We start from the raw sequence: 9,361 nt of genomic DNA, 5'->3' as shown, positions 1-9,361 counted from the left end.
TATTGATTTCAGAGAGAAAGGGAGAAGGAGAGAGAGATAGAAACATCACTGATGAGAGAGAATCATTGAATAGCTGCCTCCTGCATGCCCCACCAGTGGGGACTGAGCCTACAACCCCGGCTTGTGCCTTGACCTGGAATCGAACCATGACCTCCTGGTTCGATTGAAGGTGTTTGCAAAAAAGAGGAATGCCTGCAACCTCTTCTGCAAATCACAGCTCATCCCTGAGAATTCTACATAGAGATATACATGGGAGAAAATGCCAGTGGGAAGCAAATATTACTTTATTATTACTTGTGTAAGTACCTAATTACTCCTAATGCAAAATGTTGGCAACGTTGAGTTGGAGGTCTGCAGTTCTTTGCTTGCATTTGACCAATTTCCAAACTTGGAATATTACCACCTACTGACCAGACACATGGTACAGGGACCTGAACACTGACCAGGATACTTAGGTGGTTTTGTGGAATAAATGAGAAATGACAGACTTCCTCCCAAGAGCACCATAGAAGGGAAGAAGTAAAAGAGAACTAGTGTTGATTCCTGCTATTTATGACAGTCTTCCTGCCCATTAGCAAATGTGGACGAATATCTGACCCAGAATTTGATGAATAAGATGAGCAATTTCTTCTACATGGGAAGATGAGGAAGCTAGGATACAAGCAGAGAGAAAGACAATGAAATCTCTCCAGCCTGTGGCAGTCAGCATCCCTAGACAGCCCTCCCCGGGAGCCAGCCTACCTCTGGGTCCTTTGGATAAATTCACAGGGAATGATTCCACACTGATGCACCTCAAAGAGGAAACGAGGTGAGCCAGAGTGACATCATTTTAGTGCTTCTCAGCTACAAATCTATTCTTCATTGTCTGATCTGTGAGATGGAGCTGGGTTCTCCAAGTATTTCTCCTTTGCCATATGGCAGAAGATCAAGCTTTGTGAATAGGGAGTTTTGGAGAGAGGATCAATGGAGGAGGAAGAGGATCCTTTTTCTGATTGCAGTGTGTTCCACTCCATAGGCTCCTGAGCATCAATGGAGGAGGAAGAGGATCCTTTTTCTGATTGCAGGCTCCTGAGCGTGTGGCTTCTTCAGCGCCGGGTTTCTGCAATGCACACTTGCTCCAGCAGCATCCAGGGCTTCTCCAGCACCCAGGTCCTGCACTGCTGTGGTTTCTGCAGTAACAGGATTCTGTGGCCTGCACGTCCTCCCCAACACCTTGCTCCTGCAGTGCACGGGGGCCAGCAGCACCTGTGACCAACAGCTTTCTCCAGCACTCTGCGATGCCTCTGGCAAGATTCTTCCCAGTGACTAGTTTCCCCAGCACTTACAGAGGAAAAACCTCCAACAACTTGTGTGCTGGTGCAGCACCACAGTGACTTCTCTGCTGTCAGGGACCATGACTTCTTCAGCAAGATCTGGATCTCAGCCATTGTACTGAGGGATGTCAGAATGAGATGCTCTATCAGACCCTTAGTGGTAGTGAAGACTCCTTATATCCACCCTCCTATATTCTTTAGAGTTCGCTTTAATTTTTACTAGCTAATCCCTTGTTACTCCAATCCTGTTATTGTTAATACTAGTGACCTGGTGCACAGATTCGTGCACATTGAAAGGAAATTAATTAGAAGGTGCCAGTGGGGTGGGACTGGACGAGATGGGCTGGACACACCCTAGAGCCAACCTCCTGCGGTCCCTCCCCGGCGTCTGTGGAGTGAGCGGGGTTCCTCTGGCAGGTGAGGTCCCTTGGCCTGGCCTGTGGGAACTGGGCCAAAACCAGCTCTCTGACATCCCCCAAGGGGTCCCAGAGTGCGAGAGGGCACTCTGCAAAGTTGCTGTGGTACAGGGTGTGGAACGCAAATGCAAGTGTGCAGTAAACCAGATTCAGGGCCGACAATGCCCCAGCAACAACATAACCCACGGCCCAAGGTGGAACAGTGCAGCCCCACAAGGAATAGGGCTCCCTCCTCTCTGGTTTCAGGGTGTGTCACCCAAGAACCACAGCTGCCAAGTCACTGAAGCTTGGCAGCTCCCGCATTGAATGTCTGCCCCCTGGTAGTCAGTGTGCATCATAGCAACCAGTTGGATGGTCAGACACTTAGCATATTAGCCTTTTATATATATAGACTAGTGGCCCGGTGCACAAAATTCATGCAGGGGGGGGTGTGTCCCTCAGCCCGGCCTGCACCTTCTCCCATCTGGGACCCCTCGGGGGATGTCCAATTGCCCATTGAGGGATCGGGCCTAAACCGACAGTCAGACATGCCCCTCACAATCCAGGACCGCTGGCTCCTAACCACTCATCTGCCTGCCTGCCCAATTGCCCCTAACCACTCTGCCTGCTGGCCTGCTTGCCCCCTACTGCCCCCCCCCACTGGCCTTCTTGCCCCCAACTCCTCCCCACCGCCGGCCTGATCACCCCAACTTCCCTTCCCTGCTGGCCTCATGGCCTCCAACTGCCCTCCCTGGCCGGTCTCCTGGAAGGTCTCCCGGTCTAATTAGCATATTACCTTTTTATTAGTATAGATTCTTTCTATGTATTAAACTCATTACAATCACTGTGTGATGTCTATCTCCTGATTGGACCCAGACTGATACAGGTTTGGGTAGGCTAGAACCAGTCTAGAGAGGAGGAAACTAGTATTTACTGAGCATCTACTATACACTAGGCCCTGTGCTGGGTGTTTCCTCATTATCTCATTTAATCTTCACAGCAACTCTTTCTTGCCAGACACTATTATTGGCATCATTTTACAAATGAGGACAGAAAAGTAAGTGACTTGTCAAGGTCTCTCAGCTATTAAGTCAAAGAGTATTGGAGCTAACCTCTTAACTGAGTTAAAGCCCATGGAGCCCATGCAGCTAGAAATTTTCCAAGCTTAACTTGAAATATTCTTTCAATTTACTTCCCTAGTTAACACTAGATAATATCCTGGAACAATGCCCTTTCTAGTTCTCATTGAAGTGGAAATTATATTCCTTAGTGCCAAGATGAAATTGGTCTTTATTAGAGTTTAAGCTCTTTTTATTTGATTTGATTTGATTTTTCCATCACTATTTATATCCTCTATACATTCTTCTACCTCCCCTCACTGGCTCCCCTCAACAATCACCACACTGTTGTCCATGTCCATGAGTTTTTTTGTGTTTTTTTCTCAATACCCTGCCCCAACACCACCAACACCACGACCACATTCCCCCCTCACACACACACACACACACACACACACACACACACACACACACACACACTAAGCTGTCTACCTGCTCTTTATCTATGAGTCTGTCTCTATTTTGCTAACCTTTACCACCCTCTCTTGATGTGTCTATGAGGACCCATTAGGAACAGCGTGAACTGGGCTAATCGATAGCTGACCTTCAGAACTATCACTACTATGTTTCCTTTCTTGACTGATCTTTTAACTTCAATTGATTTTTCAATATTTTTATTTCTGCTTTATTCCTGTTTTCTTACACTCCTATCTCCCTTTACAACATTACAAACTATTTTATATCTGTTGGTTCAGTGGGGTGATTTCTCAGATACAATAATTTGCTTTCCTTCTCTGCTTCTAACACAATCAGAGGAACCCAGGAGCATGAAAGGGAATTGTGCAATGTACTTTGAGGACCATAAATTACCCATTGGAATGAAAATGATGGATATGCTTTTCTATTCTATGTATTATGTGCTTGCTCTAGACCCAGTTTCAAGTGTTTTCTCCTATAAAGTTTCCCCTAAACATTCCAAACTAGTATGGGACCTTTCTTACCAACTAGTATGAGACCTTTATAAAACACACCATCAATAAATGCTTGCCAAATGAATTTTAAAAGTTGGTCTCCTTTTATCTGCATGAAAATTATATTCATAATGTCACAGAATGTTGGACTTGAAATATTAGCTATCATTCTTCCCATTTCGTGGATAAACAAATGAGGCAAAGGAGGAAATTGCCGTGCATAAAGGCCTACACTTACAAGACTTCCTACTTATTCTTGTTTCCTTTCCATGGTGCTACCTGTTTTTGTTGTTGTTGTCTTGTTTTTTGATAACCTGAAGCTGTAAATGGCTAATTGATCTTATCCTAAAGTGAGAGTCAAGTAGTTTACTTTTCTTATTTTTACTTATTATACTTTTCCTTAGACACCAATATTTATCAAGGTAACAAAAGTAACCTACAAGTCAATTAGTTATGGGGCTTATAAATGGAGATTACATATTTAAACATCACTTATATTATTCAAATAACCTACAGCTTTATTTCACATTGTCTTTTTGATATACAATGACTGAAACAGGTTTCTGAAACTCTTTTATTCTAATAGCAATTTTGTCAATTTTTTTCAAATTTCTAACATTTTTGTTTTATATACCATTTTCTTTTTTTGTTATTATAATAAATTGATGCCATTAAATAGTAGGGAGTGTTACAGTACTTTTATTCTTCTTCCTACAGCTTTATTTCACATTGTCTTTTTGATATACAACGACTGAAACAGGTTTCTTAAACTCTTCTATTCTAATAGCAATTTTGTCAATTTTCTTCAAATTTTTAACATTTTTGTTTTATATACCATTTTCTTCTTTTGTTATTATAATAAATTGATGCCTTTAAATAGTAGGGAGTGTTACATAGATGGATCTCCCATATAAAGACTGTGATTTTTAAAGTATTTTGAGTAAATATGTATTATTTCCCTACTTGAAGTCACCTTTTCCACATCTCCTAATTCTATAAGTTCCTACAGACATGTTAAAAAAAATCCCCCATTGCATGAAACTTGAGAACATTATGCTAAGTGAAAAAAAAAAGACATAAAAAGACAAACACTCTATGATTCCACTTATGAGAAGTACTGGAGTAGTGAACTTCATAGAGACAGAAAGTAGAATGGTGGTGGGCAGATACTGGAGTTGGGGAAGGAGGGAGAATTAGTGAGTTGTTATTTAATGAGTATAGAGTTTCAGGTTTGCAAAAAGAAGAGTTCTGGTTGCACAATGTTATGAATATATTTAACAATATTGAACTATACACTTAAAATGGTTAAGATGGTAAGTTTTATGTTATGTATATTTACCACAATATTTTAAAAATAGCAACTTCCCCATTTCAGAGTCTTTTCTAATGACTCCAAACCTGACTGCTCTCCTTCTTGTTACTGGACCCCTAATGACTATACTCTTGTTTATCACTCCAATATAGATTATCATAGCTCAGCTTATTTTCACACAGGATGGCAGCATCTAAAGACAGAAGGGAAAATACTATTCCTGTCTTGTATCCACCATAATCACAAACTGGCATGGGAGTCTGAATAAACAATTGCTCACAGAGATAAAACTATCATAACCAAAAAAGATATTAAAATTCTTAGTGCTTCAACACATTCATATTTTACTTCACTTTTTTTATTATTAAGGTATAATTCACATATAACCTTATATTACTTTCCGGGTTTGTTTGTTTTAAAAAAAAAACCCCACCAGGTTAGTTAATGCAACCTAGCCAGGTGTTTACAAAAAATGGCTTCAGCCAGCCTCATTGTGTTTCTTGTCCAACCCGGTACATAATTATATACATATGTAATATATATATTTAGAAACCATTCATTTTGAATGCTGCATTGGATGGTTCCTATTACTGCCTAGGAAGCTACTGTACACTTCACATGTATCCAGGTGTCTGCCTGCAACAGACCCAGGGAAGAGTGGCTTCTCCTAGTCGACTTTCCGAATAACATTTGAGAGGTTTTCATTGGCGCACTTTAAATGTGAACCATATGGGGAACAGCATTCGAGAAAATGAATTTGCTGCTTGTCCTCTACCTTCATTAGAAAAGAACACACTTGAAGCGGATAGTGGTGATACATACTTGATAAAGGACAATTTAATACAGACACACAGACCAAACACATTAGATAGAATATAATTTATCCTTTGCTTTGCAGCATCTCCCCCTGACCCCACCATACTTAACTCATAGGTTTTTGTAAGCACACAGGTGCCTTATTATCCAGAGCTGCAGAAATGTCAACTCTGTCCCTAGTCATTGGTGCAGCCACATGGAATGCTCATGCTAATAGTTCTTTAAATTGCAAACTCTTGTCTCCAACATTAAAGACACCCAGGATCTTTCAAGAGGGTGTCAGAACACCCAGGGTCCTGACACCCTCTCCAGTCAGTGGCACATGTCCGGGAGTCTCCAAAAGCCCTGACTGTGGCAGACACACTGGGACCTCCCCCGACAGTACTGCAGACATTCTGGCCCTCTGTGGCCCACTGCAGTGGTGCTGACCTTTTTCAGTATCGAGTGGTGGAACCACAGATGACAGTTCCCAGGTTACTTCTGCAAGCACACTGGACACGGACACACCCTCTCACTATGATGCAAACAAGCCTAGTATATGCCCAAAGACAACCAGAATCATCCCACAAGAAGGCTAAAAACACACCCTCCCCATCCAGTGCTTGGGACCAACCAGTCTCATCCCTAACAATGACAAGGAGAGAGAGCTCCCTTCCATGGTGCTAGACACTCCGTGGCCTTGCTCATCCCATGCTGCAGACTCTCCGTCTCCTCTTGAGACCCCCTCTGCCCTAGCCTATTTCTGACCCTCTGAACCATCCCATTCCACTACTATCTGTCCAAAGTTACCAGCGTCTCTCCTATAAAGTTCATCCTGTGTTGTACAAGTACTTACCGTCTCTCACCGCTAGGATTTACCAGCCATTCCTGTTCGGGTGACAATATACCTAGGCCTGTCTAGGAAATGGCTCATATTTGCTCTAAGAGAGTCACAGAAACCCCATATACTTTTCCCCAGCATTGGACTAAAGGAGGTACAAGGCTTAGTTCTGGCCAAAGAGATGTGAAGAAAGTGAGCGAGGAGAAATCCCAAAAGATCATCTTCCCCTTAAACACACACACACACACACACACACCCCCACAGAAGGAAGACCTCTTAGCCTTTTCTTCCTTCCAGCTCTGGACACTGTTATATGAGAATCCACCGGCTAGACATTCTATGTAAGCTTGTTCAACGAATGAATGAATGTTCTTTTGGAGATACCACAGTGATTCTAATTGGTCTGATCCATTTTTTAAATAATTTGCAAAACAGTTGATTGCAGGTAGTCAAGAGAAGATTCAATCTCAAAATAAACCTTTAGTATTCTCTCTGAAGAAACCAATTAGAACTAGATTGAGCCCAGCTGGTGTGGTTCAGTGTTTGAGCATCAATCTATGAACCAGGAGGTCACAGTTTGAGCACATTCCCGGGTTAATTGGTCTGATCCATTTTTTAAATAATTTGCAAAACAGTTGATTGCAGGTAGTCAAGAGAAGATTCAATCTCAAAATAAACCTTTAGTATTCTCTCTGAAGAAACCAGTTAGAACTAGATTGAGCCCAGCTGGTGTGGTTCAGTGTTTGAGCATCAATCTATGAACCAGGAGGTCACAGTTTGAGCACATACCTGGGTTATGAGCTCAATCCCCAATGGGGGGCATGTAGGAGGCAGCCTATTGATGATTCTCTCTTATCAAGGGGGCATGCAGGAGGCAGCCTATCGATGATTCTCTCTTATCAATGATGTTTCTGTCTCTCTCTGCCTCTCCCTTCCTCTCTGAAATCAACTAGATTGAAATGGAATTTAAGTTAAATAAACACAGAAAGCATGAGGGAGAGTTAACACTTGGGTTATTTTCTATCATAAAATAGCCAAATACGGCCATAAATAAATCACAAAAATCTGTGGCTTTTGTTTCTTCATCAATAATACCTACTTAATTTTAAAAATAAAACCTCAGAGTATCTGCACTTTAGCTCTCCTTTGCTTTCTCATTTTTATTATTGCCCTCAGAAAAATCTAAAAACTGGGGGAAGAGGACAGGAGGCAGTGGTCATGCCATAAGGAGATGCTAAAATACAATGGCATTTCTGAACCCATCAGAGCTAAAAGTATTTGAGAAACAAAAAGATACAAATTCAAAGGTCAAGAGGTTTTTTAAAAACTTAAATTAACTTGATTCTCAAAATTTTTAGTCATCTAGAGCTAATGGTTTATGAAGTCATAGAAAACAAAGAAATCTTAAAAGACCTAGGTATGATCCGTGAGGGCTTTAGACCAGACTAGTTAGCGATCAATTCCTAGACTTCAGGTACAGTTTCTTTCCACTACCCTGCTATGGCTACATGAATAAATTCCAACAAAGCCCCATGAAAGTATTGATTTAGAGTTTGTTCCTATTTCAAAAGAAAAGTTCACAGTATCATTTTCCCCTAGGTACTGAGCTGCAGCATTTCATGCTGCTCAGTTGTTATCTTGTCTCCAATTCTGTCATTTTCTGTCCAAACTCATGAATTCTGCAGGTGCTCTTTGTAGATCTGTTCCATGGAAGAGGAGCTGGACAGCTCTCAGTCACAGTTAGCTGGTTTGTTTATGAATACAAGCAACACCCAGGAAGAGAAGCAAGAGCAGAACTCTAGCTTCTGCCATCTATCTATGTTTGTAACTATGCTCATGTCTTTATTCCGTAATTCCAAAGCTATCAGGTTAGGGCAAAGGAGAATAACAGAATGCTTTATAAAAGCACTGCAATTACCTTAAAACTTCCATATGCAGATCTTTATGGACTCCTGTGGCTTAAAATAAATTCGTTATTGATTTTGCTCTGATAATATACAGCTTCAAGATAATAAAATTGGTGGGTAACTTGCTGTAGATACATGCAACAAGAAACAAGCACAGAAATGTATTTGCATTACAATTATGAACCTCAGAGTTCCTAAAGCAGATATGCCACTCCTTGACAAACATCTGCAGAAATAACATTTATTCCAGGTACTAACTCCAAGACCATAGGGAAGGATTCCTAGCATGAGAGGAGAGTAATGTAGAGCTATTGCCATCTAGCGGTAACTCCAAGACCATAGGGAAGGATTCCTAGCATGAGAGATGGAGAGTAATGTAGAGCTATTGCCATCTAGTGGCTTGTAAAAGAAATATCAGGCACCTTTTCTCAGGTCTAACAATAAAATTTTTTTTACAGTCATTTTTAAATTTTATTTCACTGCTCTGTGTATGTATGGTTGGATTAAAACATTAAAACATTTTAAAAGGCCCTGGCTGGTTTTGCTCAGTGGATAGAGTGTCGGCCTGAGGACTGAAGGGTCCCAGGTTCGATTCCGGTCAAGGGCATGTACCTTGGTTGCGGGCACATCCCCGGGAGTGGGTGTGCAGGAGGCAGCTGATTGATGTTTCTCTCTCATCGATGTTTCTGACTCTCTGTCCTTCTCCCTTCCTCTCTGTAAAAAATCAATAAAATATATTAAAAAAAAATTTAAAAAGAACTAATGCATA

This window comes from Myotis brandtii, unplaced genomic scaffold (genome assembly GCF_000412655.1).
Source record: "Myotis brandtii unplaced genomic scaffold, ASM41265v1 scaffold13, whole genome shotgun sequence".
Lineage (NCBI taxonomy): Eukaryota > Metazoa > Chordata > Mammalia > Chiroptera > Vespertilionidae > Myotis > Myotis brandtii.
The sequence above is the reverse complement of the archived record's forward strand: the minus strand, read 5'-3'. Positions refer to the sequence as shown.